This window comes from Brachyhypopomus gauderio, unplaced genomic scaffold (genome assembly GCF_052324685.1).
Source record: "Brachyhypopomus gauderio isolate BG-103 unplaced genomic scaffold, BGAUD_0.2 sc298, whole genome shotgun sequence".
NCBI classification, from domain to species: Eukaryota; Metazoa; Chordata; class Actinopteri; order Gymnotiformes; family Hypopomidae; genus Brachyhypopomus; species Brachyhypopomus gauderio.
Genome location: NW_027507119.1, coordinates 13,847 through 27,516, shown reverse-complemented (window position 1 = coordinate 27,516; position 13,670 = coordinate 13,847). Strand labels below are relative to the sequence as shown.

Here is a 13,670-nt window from a genome sequence, read left to right as displayed (position 1 = left end):
ATTTAGCGCGTTCTAGCAGCCAATAGCGTTTTTTTAATTTTAAACACATCCAGCAGAACAATGAACTGATGGTTCACACCATCACCCCCCCCCTCACCCGTCTACCTATAAGTGGCTGCATGTACATAACAAAGGGTGGCCTAATGGAATGCAAATATCCCCAGAACTGCCCCCTGGTGGAGACCAGGTGGAAAAAGTGTGGAATGAAAATGCTGGGACTCCTAGTGTTAAAACTACATTCCCAGAGATTGATGCTATAGCTTTGAAATTGGTACCAAACGATAGGTAATAACATTTTCATTTATCTGGTATAAAACACATAGACACTATGTACATTTCAACTATATTTAATGCAAAAACATACATATTTTTGATGCTTGGAAAGGATGACATCGTATGATACATGACCAGTGTTGGGAACGTTACTTTAAAAAAGTAATTAGTTATAGTTACTCACTACTTGTTCAAAAACGTAACTGAGTTAGTAACTGAATTACTCTATAATACAAGTAACTCGTTACCAGGGAAAGTAACTATTTGCATTACAGTAAAAAAAAAGTTATATGCCAATGAATAAGGATTTTTTGAAAAAGCAGTTTTCACAGTCAGTTGAAATGAGTATTTATTGCACATCAACAGACCAGTGCAGGATAAAATCCTTTAAAACCCCAAATCTTTGTAAATAATAATAATAATAAAAAGCAAAAGTAAACAGTTACACTATATAAAGTGCATTTAAATCAAATATCAAATATATTTGTATAGCGCTTTTCACAACATATGTTGTCACAAAGCGCTTTACAGTATTTACAAAGTTAACAATACTATGGGTCCAAATCCCTTATGAGCAAGCCAAAGGCGACAGTGGCAAGGAAAAACTCCCTAGATGGTGGGGAATAGGAAGAAACCTTGGGAGGACCAAGACTCAAAAGGGAACCCATCGTCCATTGGGCGGCCCGTTAACACACAAATTACACAAAAACAAATTATACAGACTAATACACAAGTTACAAATAAATCACACAATCAGGCTAAGTATAAGGTAACTAGAATGAAAGTTCTGGGTGCTGATATTGTCAATGTAAATGTCTTATGATGAACGCCAGGTTTTCATTCCATGTCGGAGCGATGATACTGGAATTGTAGGCTCCAACTGCAGTGTTACTCCCCAAGTGAACCTCGGAGAAGAAAGATATGTGATGTGGTAAATATGTAACAGATTATTCAAAGGCCAAACTACATCTATTTACATATTTACATTGACATCTATCAAATTAAATAAAATTCTCTCAACCTGAAACAACTGGATTGTTCAGAACAGAAGTAAACTTAAGAATAAAACCTCTATTCTTAAATAAATCAAATACCCAGTCTGGTAAACATTCAGGAACTTCAAGTATTTTCTTAAATAATGTTTATATCGCCACCTTGAAAAATGATAATTTTTCTTCGGCTTGCTTCTGACTCGCTATTTCTGTCTCTTCTCCGTTTTTGTCGTGTCACTGGTGTGCTTTGGCGCGCGTGTAAAAACACTGGCTCGGATTGGCTACCATAACGCTGCCTTAGCCTTGTTAAGTTAAACAGGTGTTACACCGAGGACTGTGACCTATCGAGATCTGTTACTCCTCACTAGCCTGGGCAGTGGTCCGCTCGCATTACTGTTAGTATATCAATATATAGTAACGCACCGCTTTTAATGACCAGTAACGTCAACGGCGTTGTAACGACAGGAAAAGTAATTAATTATATTATCCCGTTACTGACAAAATGACGCCGTTATCGCAACACTGTACATGACTATCTCAAAAATGTTACTCTATTGTACATATATCACAATGATCACACATTACATTGAGAAATAGGTTTGAACCAACTAAGCTTTATATCTTAATTTAAGATTGTGAACTGCTGAGATCGTGGCATCTGTAAGACATCTGCACAGCGGGAAAGTGGTCAGCGATACAAGTGAACAGGACGAACCAACAGAGAAGAGAAGAAAGGTGGAGAAATCTCCTGCCACAAGGTGTTCCAGTCATGTGTATCTCATTGGGCAGCCCAGCTCCAGCATCAGTGGCTGTCAACTTCCTACTAATCGCCAGGTGTATCGCCATTCTGGAGTATGGCAAGGATTAAAACACTTACTAGACCAAATGCAGTCAATCACTCATTGCAGTTCCTTTCTCTTCCTCTGTTGTGTTGTCTCTTCTCTTGTTTTTGACTATTTTCCTGTATTTCTCATGGAGGATCATGAAGTGATTGACTGCATTTGGTCTAGTGTTTTAATCCTTGCCATACTCCAGAATGGCAAAACAACATCCAGTGTATCATGGGCTAGAGAACTATTGTCACTGTACAAGCCAACCTAGAAAATCCTGAAGCTACTGGATTACTGAAGGTTTGCCTACCGCTTCAGACTCTGTGTCCCAGCGACAACAGAGGTCTACGAATGGCTGCTTTTGAACCGTCCCTTCACCAGTCGGTGTCTGTGACATGGCGGGCAGAAAGCCCCGCCTTTGTCGCTCTCTGGCAGTTTGTCCCGGAGAGCAACGATGCCGTCCACCCTCTGCTATGTCACAAAAGCCTGGTGACGCAGCTCCACCGGACCGTCAGCCACGTCGACCACGCGATGATGGCCTTGAACGCCGTCGGGTCCCAGACTCTCCTGGGAATTAAAGAAAGAGAAATACAGATATTTCTGTATCCTAATCGTCAGGACATCACCCCTCCTTCCCCTCTGTCTTGCCAGCAATCAGCAGGACCAAACATCACCCTTTATTATGTTAATTAACAGAGCAAGAATGAGGCAGCAGCTCTGTGGTGCACCCAGAAAGTCTAATACTACCGCTACTAATATCCTCTGTAAATATATAGCACATGTATTTGTTTGATACTCTCATTGGCTTTATTGGGTATTTTCTGTCTAGAATAGATTCAAACAATTTTTTCCCCAATTATTTAGCAGATAGATAGATAGATAGATAGATAGATAGATAGATAGATAGATAAATAGATAGATAGATAGATAGATAGATAGATAGATAGATAGATAGATAGAGAGAGAGAGAGACAGAGAGAGTACTTGGTGAAGCCAATTAGCACCGCCATGATAATGCTAATTTCCGGTAGCATTGGTATGGGATTTCCAATATAACATTAGCATGGAGCTAATTGTCGGCCGAGAGTGAAGTCAAATCTTTGATATATTATAATTTCTTTCATTTGATTATTAATGAAACTAATGGTATAAATAAAAAAGCGACCTTATTGATAGATGTTGTACTTGGTGTTTTAGAAAGCCAATTAGCACCGCCATGATAATGCTAATTTCCGGTAGCATTGGTATGGGATTTCCAATATAACATTAGCATGGAGCTAATTGTCGGCCGAGAGTGAAGTCATATCTTTGATATATTATCATTTCCTTCATTTGATTATTAATGAAACGAATAGTATATTTTTTATTAAATTGAATTATCAATGTATCTTTACCTTATAAAGGATTAAATGTCCACCCCAAGAGGATTTGATGTCTTCAAATGTATTTTTTGTTTTAAGCATAATTGGTTGTCCTGTAGGTCAGTGGATAAGGTGTTGGGCGACAGGCCACTCAGTGCAGGGTTCAAACCCCACTGTGACCTCCTGATCCTGGCTAATAGCCGGTATGCATCGGTTGAGGGGGGACTGGCCCGAACCAAGCCAACGCTACAGGAAAACCTTTTCTTCATTACTACTAATGCTTTACATTAGACAAACAGCCTGCTCGCTCTTTGCTGTTTTAGAAAGCCAATTTGCACCGCCATGATAATGCTAATTTCCGATAGCATTCCTATGGGATTTCCAATATAACGTTAGCATCCAGCTAATTGTCGGCTGAGAGTCAAGTCAAATCTTTCATATATTATCATTTCCTTCATTTGATTATTAATATAAACTAATAGTATATTTTTTATTCAATTGAATTATCAATGTATCTTTACCTTATAAAGGATTAAATGTCCGCCCCAAGAGGATTTGATCATTTTTTATTATTATCAAACAGTGCTCCTTCACTACAAGTACAACTATACACACATAATAAACATATAACAACATATTTAAAACTTGTAAATCCTGTAAAGCTGCTTTGTGACAACATGTGTTGTGGAAAACCAAAATATATTTCATTGGATTTGATTTGATATTTACATTTTTTTTATTATGTACAACTATTTACTACAGGGCAGGTGGGGCGTTTGGCTCACTAGACCTGTTCAAAAAACTACTTTTTCATTAACACTAATCTTTGGAGGACAACTTTTATTTTTATGTAAGAATCAAAAGAAAACAATTCTGTAAAATACAGTACAGTAGTAATAAAAATAATTGGGGTTAGGTGGGCCATACAGCGAAAAGAGGAGGCGAGAAAAGAGGGTCAGTGTTCAGTGTTCATGGTCAGCCACTGGTCAGTGTTCATCCACACCGTCCCCTCAAAAGCCCTCAATGTCTAAAATACAGTAAATAGTACAGGAAGAGGTGCCTTACACAATCACCAACTATAACAGCCTAAAATGTGGTTAGAAATGAGGGGGAGAGACAAGTAATTTTTTTTTTACCTTATTTTCAGTAGTTTTTAGCACTTTGAGTTGCATGTATGTATGAAAGGTGCTATACAAATAAAGATTATTATTACAGTGGTACCTCGAGATACGAGCTGCTCTATATACGAGCGATCCAAGATACGAGCACCGAGACGAGCAAAATTTCTGTTCGACACCCGAGTGCACGCTCGAGATACGAGCATGAACCACTAGGTGGCAGTACAGTACTATATGGAAAAAAAGAAATAATTAATCAGCTCAAAGACACACTCAAACGCTTTTCTTTTTCACCCTCCCCCACAACCTTAGGTTCAAAAACACAAACATACCTGTATGTGCGGAGATGACGTCATTTAGCGCGTTCTAGCAGCCAATAGCGTTTTTTTAATTTTAAACACATCCAGCAGAACAATGAACTGATGGTTCAGACCATCACCCCCCCCTCACCCGTCTACCTATAAGTGGCTGCATGTACATAACAAAGGGTGGCCTAATGGAATGCAAATATCCCCAGAACTGCCCCCTGGTGGAGACCAGGTGGAAAAAGTGTGGAATGAAAATGCTGGGACTCCTAGTGTTAAAACTACATTCCCAGAGATTGATGCTATAGCTTTGAAATTGGTACCAAACGATAGGTAATAACATTTTCATTTATCTGGTATAAAACACATAGACACTATGTACATTTCAACTATATTTAATGCAAAAACATACATATTTTTGATGCTTGGAAAGGATGACATCGTATGATACATGACCAGTGTTGGGAACGTTACTTTAAAAAAGTAATTAGTTATAGTTACTCACTACTTGTTCAAAAACGTAACTGAGTTAGTAACTGAATTACTCTATAATACAAGTAACTCGTTACCAGGGAAAGTAACTATTTGCATTACAGTTAAAAAAAAGTTATATGCCAATGAATAAGGATTTTTTGAAAAAGCAGTTTTCACAGTCAGTTGAAATGAGTATTTATTGCACATCAACAGACCAGTGCAGGATAAAATCCTTTAAAACCCCAAATCTTTGTAAATAATAATAATAATAAAAAGCAAAAGTAAACAGTTACACTATATAAAGTGCATTTAAATCAAATATCAAATATATTTGTATAGCGCTTTTCACAACATATGTTGTCACAAAGCGCTTTACAGTATTTACAAAGTTAACAATACTATGGGTCCAAATCCCTTATGAGCAAGCCAAAGGCGACAGTGGCAAGGAAAAACTCCCTAGATGGTGGGGAATAGGAAGAAACCTTGGGAGGACCAAGACTCAAAAGGGAACCCATCGTCCATTGGGCGGCCCGTTAACACACAAATTACACAAAAACAAATTATACAGACTAATACACAAGTTACAAATAAATCACACAATCAGGCTAAGTATAAGGTAACTAGAATGAAAGTTCTGGGTGCTGATATTGTCAATGTAAATGTCTTATGATGAACGCCAGGTTTTCATTCCATGTCGGAGCGATGATACTGGAATTGTAGGCTCCAACTGCAGTGTTACTCCCCAAGTGAACCTCGGAGAAGAAAGATATGTGATGTGGTAAATATGTAACAGATTATTCAAAGGCCAAACTACATCTATTTACATATTTACATTGACATCTATCAAATTAAATTAAATTCTCTCAACCTGAAACAACTGGATTGTTCAGAACAGAAGTAAACTTAAGAATAAAACCTCTATTCTTAAATAAATCAAATACCCAGTCTGGTAAACATTCAGGAACTTCAAGTATTTTCTTAAATAATGTTTATATCGCCACCTTGAAAAATGATAATTTTTCTTCGGCTTGCTTCTGACTCGCTATTTCTGTCTCTTCTCCGTTTTTGTCGTGTCACTGGTGTGCTTTGGCGCGCGTGTAAAAACACTGGCTCGGATTGGCTACCATAACGCTGCCTTAGCCTTGTTAAGTTAAACAGGTGTTACACCGAGGACTGTGACCTATCGAGATCTGTTACTCCTCACTAGCCTGGGCAGTGGTCCGCTCGCATTACTGTTAGTATATCAATATATAGTAACGCACCGCTTTTAATGACCAGTAACGTCAACGGCGTTGTAACGACAGGAAAAGTAATTAATTATATTATCCCGTTACTGACAAAATGACGCCGTTATCGCAACACTGTACATGACTATCTCAAAAATGTTACTCTATTGTACATATATCACAATGATCACACATTACATTGAGAAATAGGTTTGAACCAACTAAGCTTTATATCTTAATTTAAGATTGTGAACTGCTGAGATCGTGGCATCTGTAAGACATCTGCACAGCGGGAAAGTGGTCAGCGATACAAGTGAACAGGACGAACCAACAGAGAAGAGAAGAAAGGTGGAGAAATCTCCTGCCACAAGGTGTTCCAGTCATGTGTATCTCATTGGGCAGCCCAGCTCCAGCATCAGTGGCTGTCAACTTCCTACTAATCGCCAGGTGTATCGCCATTCTGGAGTATGGCAAGGATTAAAACACTTACTAGACCAAATGCAGTCAATCACTCATTGCAGTTCCTTTCTCTTCCTCTGTTGTGTTGTCTCTTCTCTTGTTTTTGACTATTTTCCTGTATTTCTCATGGAGGATCATGAAGTGATTGACTGCATTTGGTCTAGTGTTTTAATCCTTGCCATACTCCAGAATGGCAAAACAACATCCAGTGTATCATGGGCTAGAGAACTATTGTCACTGTACAAGCCAACCTAGAAAATCCTGAAGCTACTGGATTACTGAAGGTTTGCCTACCGCTTCAGACTCTGTGTCCCAGCGACAACAGAGGTCTACGAATGGCTGCTTTTGAACCGTCCCTTCACCAGTCGGTGTCTGTGACATGGCGGGCAGAAAGCCCCGCCTTTGTCGCTCTCTGGCAGTTTGTCCCGGAGAGCAACGATGCCGTCCACCCTCTGCTATGTCACAAAAGCCTGGTGACGCAGCTCCACCGGACCGTCAGCCACGTCGACCACGCGATGATGGCCTTGAACGCCGTCGGGTCCCAGACTCTCCTGGGAATTAAAGAAAGAGAAATACAGATATTTCTGTATCCTAATCGTCAGGACATCACCCCTCCTTCCCCTCTGTCTTGCCAGCAATCAGCAGGACCAAACATCACCCTTTATTATGTTAATTAACAGAGCAAGAATGAGGCAGCAGCTCTGTGGTGCACCCAGAAAGTCTAATACTACCGCTACTAATATCCTCTGTAAATATATAGCACATGTATTTGTTTGATACTCTCATTGGCTTTATTGGGTATTTTCTGTCTAGAATAGATTCAAACAATTTTTTCCCCAATTATTTAGCAGATAGATAGATAGATAGATAGATAGATAGATAGATAGATAAATAGATAGATAGATAGATAGATAGATAGATAGAGAGAGAGAGAGACAGAGAGAGTACTTGGTGAAGCCAATTAGCACCGCCATGATAATGCTAATTTCCGGTAGCATTGGTATGGGATTTCCAATATAACATTAGCATGGAGCTAATTGTCGGCCGAGAGTGAAGTCAAATCTTTGATATATTATAATTTCTTTCATTTGATTATTAATGAAACTAATGGTATAAATAAAAAAGCGACCTTATTGATAGATGTTGTACTTGGTGTTTTAGAAAGCCAATTAGCACCGCCATGATAATGCTAATTTCCGGTAGCATTGGTATGGGATTTCCAATATAACATTAGCATGGAGCTAATTGTCGGCCGAGAGTGAAGTCATATCTTTGATATATTATCATTTCCTTCATTTGATTATTAATGAAACGAATAGTATATTTTTTATTAAATTGAATTATCAATGTATCTTTACCTTATAAAGGATTAAATGTCCACCCCAAGAGGATTTGATGTCTTCAAATGTATTTTTTGTTTTAAGCATAATTGGTTGTCCTGTAGGTCAGTGGATAAGGTGTTGGGCGACAGGCCACTCAGTGCAGGGTTCAAACCCCACTGTGACCTCCTGATCCTGGCTAATAGCCGGTATGCATCGGTTGAGGGGGGACTGGCCCGAACCAAGCCAACGCTACAGGAAAACCTTTTCTTCATTACTACTAATGCTTTACATTAGACAAACAGCCTGCTCGCTCTTTGCTGTTTTAGAAAGCCAATTTGCACCGCCATGATAATGCTAATTTCCGATAGCATTCCTATGGGATTTCCTATATAACGTTAGCATCCAGCTAATTGTCGGCTGAGAGTCAAGTCAAATCTTTCATATATTATCATTTCCTTCATTTGATTATTAATATAAACTAATAGTATATTTTTTATTCAATTGAATTATCAATGTATCTTTACCTTATAAAGGATTAAATGTCCGCCCCAAGAGGATTTGATCATTTTTTATTATTATCAAACAGTGCTCCTTCACTACAAGTACAACTATACACACATAATAAACATATAACAACATATTTAAAACTTGTAAATCCTGTAAAGCTGCTTTGTGACAACATGTGTTGTGGAAAACCAAAATATATTTCATTGGATTTGATTTGATATTTACATTTTTTTTATTATGTACAACTATTTACTACAGGGCAGGTGGGGCGTTTGGCTCACTAGACCTGTTCAAAAAACTACTTTTTCATTAACACTAATCTTTGGAGGACAACTTTTATTTTTATGTAAGAATCAAAAGAAAACAATTCTGTAAAATACAGTACAGTAGTAATAAAAATAATTGGGGTTAGGTGGGCCATACAGCGAAAAGAGGAGGCGAGAAAAGAGGGTCAGTGTTCAGTGTTCATGGTCAGCCACTGGTCAGTGTTCATCCACACCGTCCCCTCAAAAGCCCTCAATGTCTAAAATACAGTAAATAGTACAGGAAGAGGTGCCTTACACAATCACCAACTATAACAGCCTAAAATGTGGTTAGAAATGAGGGGGAGAGACAAGTAATTTTTTTTTACCTTATTTTCAGTAGTTTTTAGCACTTTGAGTTGCATGTATGTATGAAAGGTGCTATACAAATAAAGATTATTATTACAGTGGTACCTCGAGATACGAGCTGCTCTATATACGAGCGATCCAAGATACGAGCACCGAGACGAGCAAAATTTCTGTTCGACACCCGAGTGCACGCTCGAGATACGAGCATGAACCACTAGGTGGCAGTACAGTACTATATGGAAAAAAAGAAATAATTAATCAGCTCAAAGACACACTCAAACGCTTTTCTTTTTCACCCTCCCCCACAACCTTAGGTTCAAAAACACAAACATACCTGTATGTGCGGAGATGACGTCATTTAGCGCGTTCTAGCAGCCAATAGCGTTTTTTTAATTTTAAACACATCCAGCAGAACAATGAACTGATGGTTCACACCATCACCCCCCCCTCACCCGTCTACCTATAAGTGGCTGCATGTACATAACAAAGGGTGGCCTAATGGAATGCAAATATCCCCAGAACTGCCCCCTGGTGGAGACCAGGTGGAAAAAGTGTGGAATGAAAATGCTGGGACTCCTAGTGTTAAAACTACATTCCCAGAGATTGATGCTATAGCTTTGAAATTGGTACCAAACGATAGGTAATAACATTTTCATTTATCTGGTATAAAACACATAGACACTATGTACATTTCAACTATATTTAATGCAAAAACATACATATTTTTGATGCTTGGAAAGGATGACATCGTATGATACATGACCAGTGTTGGGAACGTTACTTTAAAAAAGTAATTAGTTATAGTTACTCACTACTTGTTCAAAAACGTAACTGAGTTAGTAACTGAATTACTCTATAATACAAGTAACTCGTTACCAGGGAAAGTAACTATTTGCATTACAGTAAAAAAAAAGTTATATGCCAATGAATAAGGATTTTTTGAAAAAGCAGTTTTCACAGTCAGTTGAAATGAGTATTTATTGCACATCAACAGACCAGTGCAGGATAAAATCCTTTAAAACCCCAAATCTTTGTAAATAATAATAATAATAAAAAGCAAAAGTAAACAGTTACACTATATAAAGTGCATTTAAATCAAATATCAAATATATTTGTATAGCGCTTTTCACAACATATGTTGTCACAAAGCGCTTTACAGTATTTACAAAGTTAACAATACTATGGGTCCAAATCCCTTATGAGCAAGCCAAAGGCGACAGTGGCAAGGAAAAACTCCCTAGATGGTGGGGAATAGGAAGAAACCTTGGGAGGACCAAGACTCAAAAGGGAACCCATCGTCCATTGGGCGGCCCGTTAACACACAAATTACACAAAAACAAATTATACAGATTAATACACAAGTTACAAATAAATCACACAATCAGGCTAAGTATAAGGTAACTAGAATGAAAGTTCTGGGTGCTGATATTGTCAATGTAAATGTCTTATGATGAACGCCAGGTTTTCATTCCATGTCGGAGCGATGATACTGGAATTGTAGGCTCCAACTGCAGTGTTACTCCCCAAGTGAACCTCGGAGAAGAAAGATATGTGATGTGGTAAATATGTAACAGATTATTCAAAGGCCAAACTACATCTATTTACATATTTACATTGACATCTATCAAATTAAATAAAATTCTCTCAACCTGAAACAACTGGATTGTTCAGAACAGAAGTAAACTTAAGAATAAAACCTCTATTCTTAAATAAATCAAATACCCAGTCTGGTAAACATTCAGGAACTTCAAGTATTTTCTTAAATAATGTTTATATCGCCACCTTGAAAAATGATAATTTTTCTTCGGCTTGCTTCTGACTCGCTATTTCTGTCTCTTCTCCGTTTTTGTCGTGTCACTGGTGTGCTTTGGCGCGCGTGTAAAAACACTGGCTCGGATTGGCTACCATAACGCTGCCTTAGCCTTGTTAAGTTAAACAGGTGTTACACCGAGGACTGTGACCTATCGAGATCTGTTACTCCTCACTAGCCTGGGCAGTGGTCCGCTCGCATTACTGTTAGTATATCAATATATAGTAACGCACCGCTTTTAATGACCAGTAACGTCAACGGCGTTGTAACGACAGGAAAAGTAATTAATTATATTATCCCGTTACTGACAAAATGACGCCGTTATCGCAACACTGTACATGACTATCTCAAAAATGTTACTCTATTGTACATATATCACAATGATCACACATTACATTGAGAAATAGGTTTGAACCAACTAAGCTTTATATCTTAATTTAAGATTGTGAACTGCTGAGATCGTGGCATCTGTAAGACATCTGCACAGCGGGAAAGTGGTCAGCGATACAAGTGAACAGGACGAACCAACAGAGAAGAGAAGAAAGGTGGAGAAATCTCCTGCCACAAGGTGTTCCAGTCATGTGTATCTCATTGGGCAGCCCAGCTCCAGCATCAGTGGCTGTCAACTTCCTACTAATCGCCAGGTGTATCGCCATTCTGGAGTATGGCAAGGATTAAAACACTTACTAGACCAAATGCAGTCAATCACTCATTGCAGTTCCTTTCTCTTCCTCTGTTGTGTTGTCTCTTCTCTTGTTTTTGACTATTTTCCTGTATTTCTCATGGAGGATCATGAAGTGATTGACTGCATTTGGTCTAGTGTTTTAATCCTTGCCATACTCCAGAATGGCAAAACAACATCCAGTGTATCATGGGCTAGAGAACTATTGTCACTGTACAAGCCAACCTAGAAAATCCTGAAGCTACTGGATTACTGAAGGTTTGCCTACCGCTTCAGACTCTGTGTCCCAGCGACAACAGAGGTCTACGAATGGCTGCTTTTGAACCGTCCCTTCACCAGTCGGTGTCTGTGACATGGCGGGCAGAAAGCCCCGCCTTTGTCGCTCTCTGGCAGTTTGTCCCGGAGAGCAACGATGCCGTCCACCCTCTGCTATGTCACAAAAGCCTGGTGACGCAGCTCCACCGGACCGTCAGCCACGTCGACCACGCGATGATGGCCTTGAACGCCGTCGGGTCCCAGACTCTCCTGGGAATTAAAGAAAGAGAAATACAGATATTTCTGTATCCTAATCGTCAGGACATCACCCCTCCTTCCCCTCTGTCTTGCCAGCAATCAGCAGGACCAAACATCACCCTTTATTATGTTAATTAACAGAGCAAGAATGAGGCAGCAGCTCTGTGGTGCACCCAGAAAGTCTAATACTACCGCTACTAATATCCTCTGTAAATATATAGCACATGTATTTGTTTGATACTCTCATTGGCTTTATTGGGTATTTTCTGTCTAGAATAGATTCAAACAATTTTTTCCCCAATTATTTAGCAGATAGATAGATAGATAGATAGATAGATAGATAGATAGATAGATAGATAAATAGATAGATAGATAGATAGATAGATAGATAGAGAGAGAGAGAGACAGAGAGAGTACTTGGTGAAGCCAATTAGCACCGCCATGATAATGCTAATTTCCGGTACCATTCGTATGGGATTTCCAATATAACATTAGCATGGAGCTAATTGTCGGCCGAGAGTGAAGTCAAATCTTTGATATATTATAATTTCTTTCATTTGATTATTAATGAAACTAATGGTATAAATAAAAAAGCGACCTTATTGACAGATGTTGTACTTGGTGTTTTAGAAAGCCAATTAGCACCGCCATGATAATGCTAATTTCCGGTAGCATTGGTATGGGATTTCCAATATAACATTAGCATGGAGCTAATTGTCGGCCGAGAGTGAAGTCATATCTTTGATATATTATCATTTCCTTCATTTGATTATTAATGAAACGAATAGTATATTTTTTATTAAATTGAATTATCAATGTATCTTTACCTTATAAAGGATTAAATGTCCACCCCAAGAGGATTTGATGTCTTCAAATGTATTTTTTGTTTTAAGCATAATTGGTTGTCCTGTAGGTCAGTGGATAAGGTGTTGGGCGACAGGCCACTCAGTGCAGGGTTCAAACCCCACTGTGACCTCCTGATCCTGGCTAATAGCCGGTATGCATCGGTTGAGGGGGGACTGGCCCGAACCAAGCCAACGCTACAGGAAAACCTTTTCTTCATTACTACTAATGCTTTACATTAGACAAACAGCCTGCTCGCTCTTTGCTGTTTTAGAAAGCCAATTTGCACCGCCATGATAATGCTAATTTCCGATAGCATTCCTATGGGATTTCCAATATAACGT

General features: G+C 38.7%; 3 long non-coding RNA genes across 3 annotated transcripts; all 3 read right to left on the bottom strand.

The window, feature by feature from the left end:
* Nucleotides 1–331: 331 nt before the first annotated feature.
* LOC143504556 (uncharacterized) lies at nucleotides 332–3,598 on the bottom strand. The gene is made up of 2 exons (XR_013127586.1): nucleotides 3,490–3,598; nucleotides 332–2,662 (listed from the first exon to the last, which is right to left on the bottom strand). It is a non-coding gene; the product is annotated as an uncharacterized LOC143504556 (long non-coding RNA).
* A 1,660-nt stretch (nucleotides 3,599–5,258) lies between these two features.
* LOC143504555 (uncharacterized) lies at nucleotides 5,259–8,505 on the bottom strand. Its single transcript, XR_013127585.1, has 2 exons — nucleotides 8,397–8,505; nucleotides 5,259–7,589 (listed from the first exon to the last, which is right to left on the bottom strand). It is a non-coding gene; the product is annotated as an uncharacterized LOC143504555 (long non-coding RNA).
* A 1,659-nt stretch (nucleotides 8,506–10,164) lies between these two features.
* LOC143504558 (uncharacterized) lies at nucleotides 10,165–13,419 on the bottom strand. The gene is made up of 2 exons (XR_013127588.1): nucleotides 13,311–13,419; nucleotides 10,165–12,495 (listed from the first exon to the last, which is right to left on the bottom strand). It is a non-coding gene; the product is annotated as an uncharacterized LOC143504558 (long non-coding RNA).
* Between the last annotated feature and the right edge of the window lie 251 nt (nucleotides 13,420–13,670).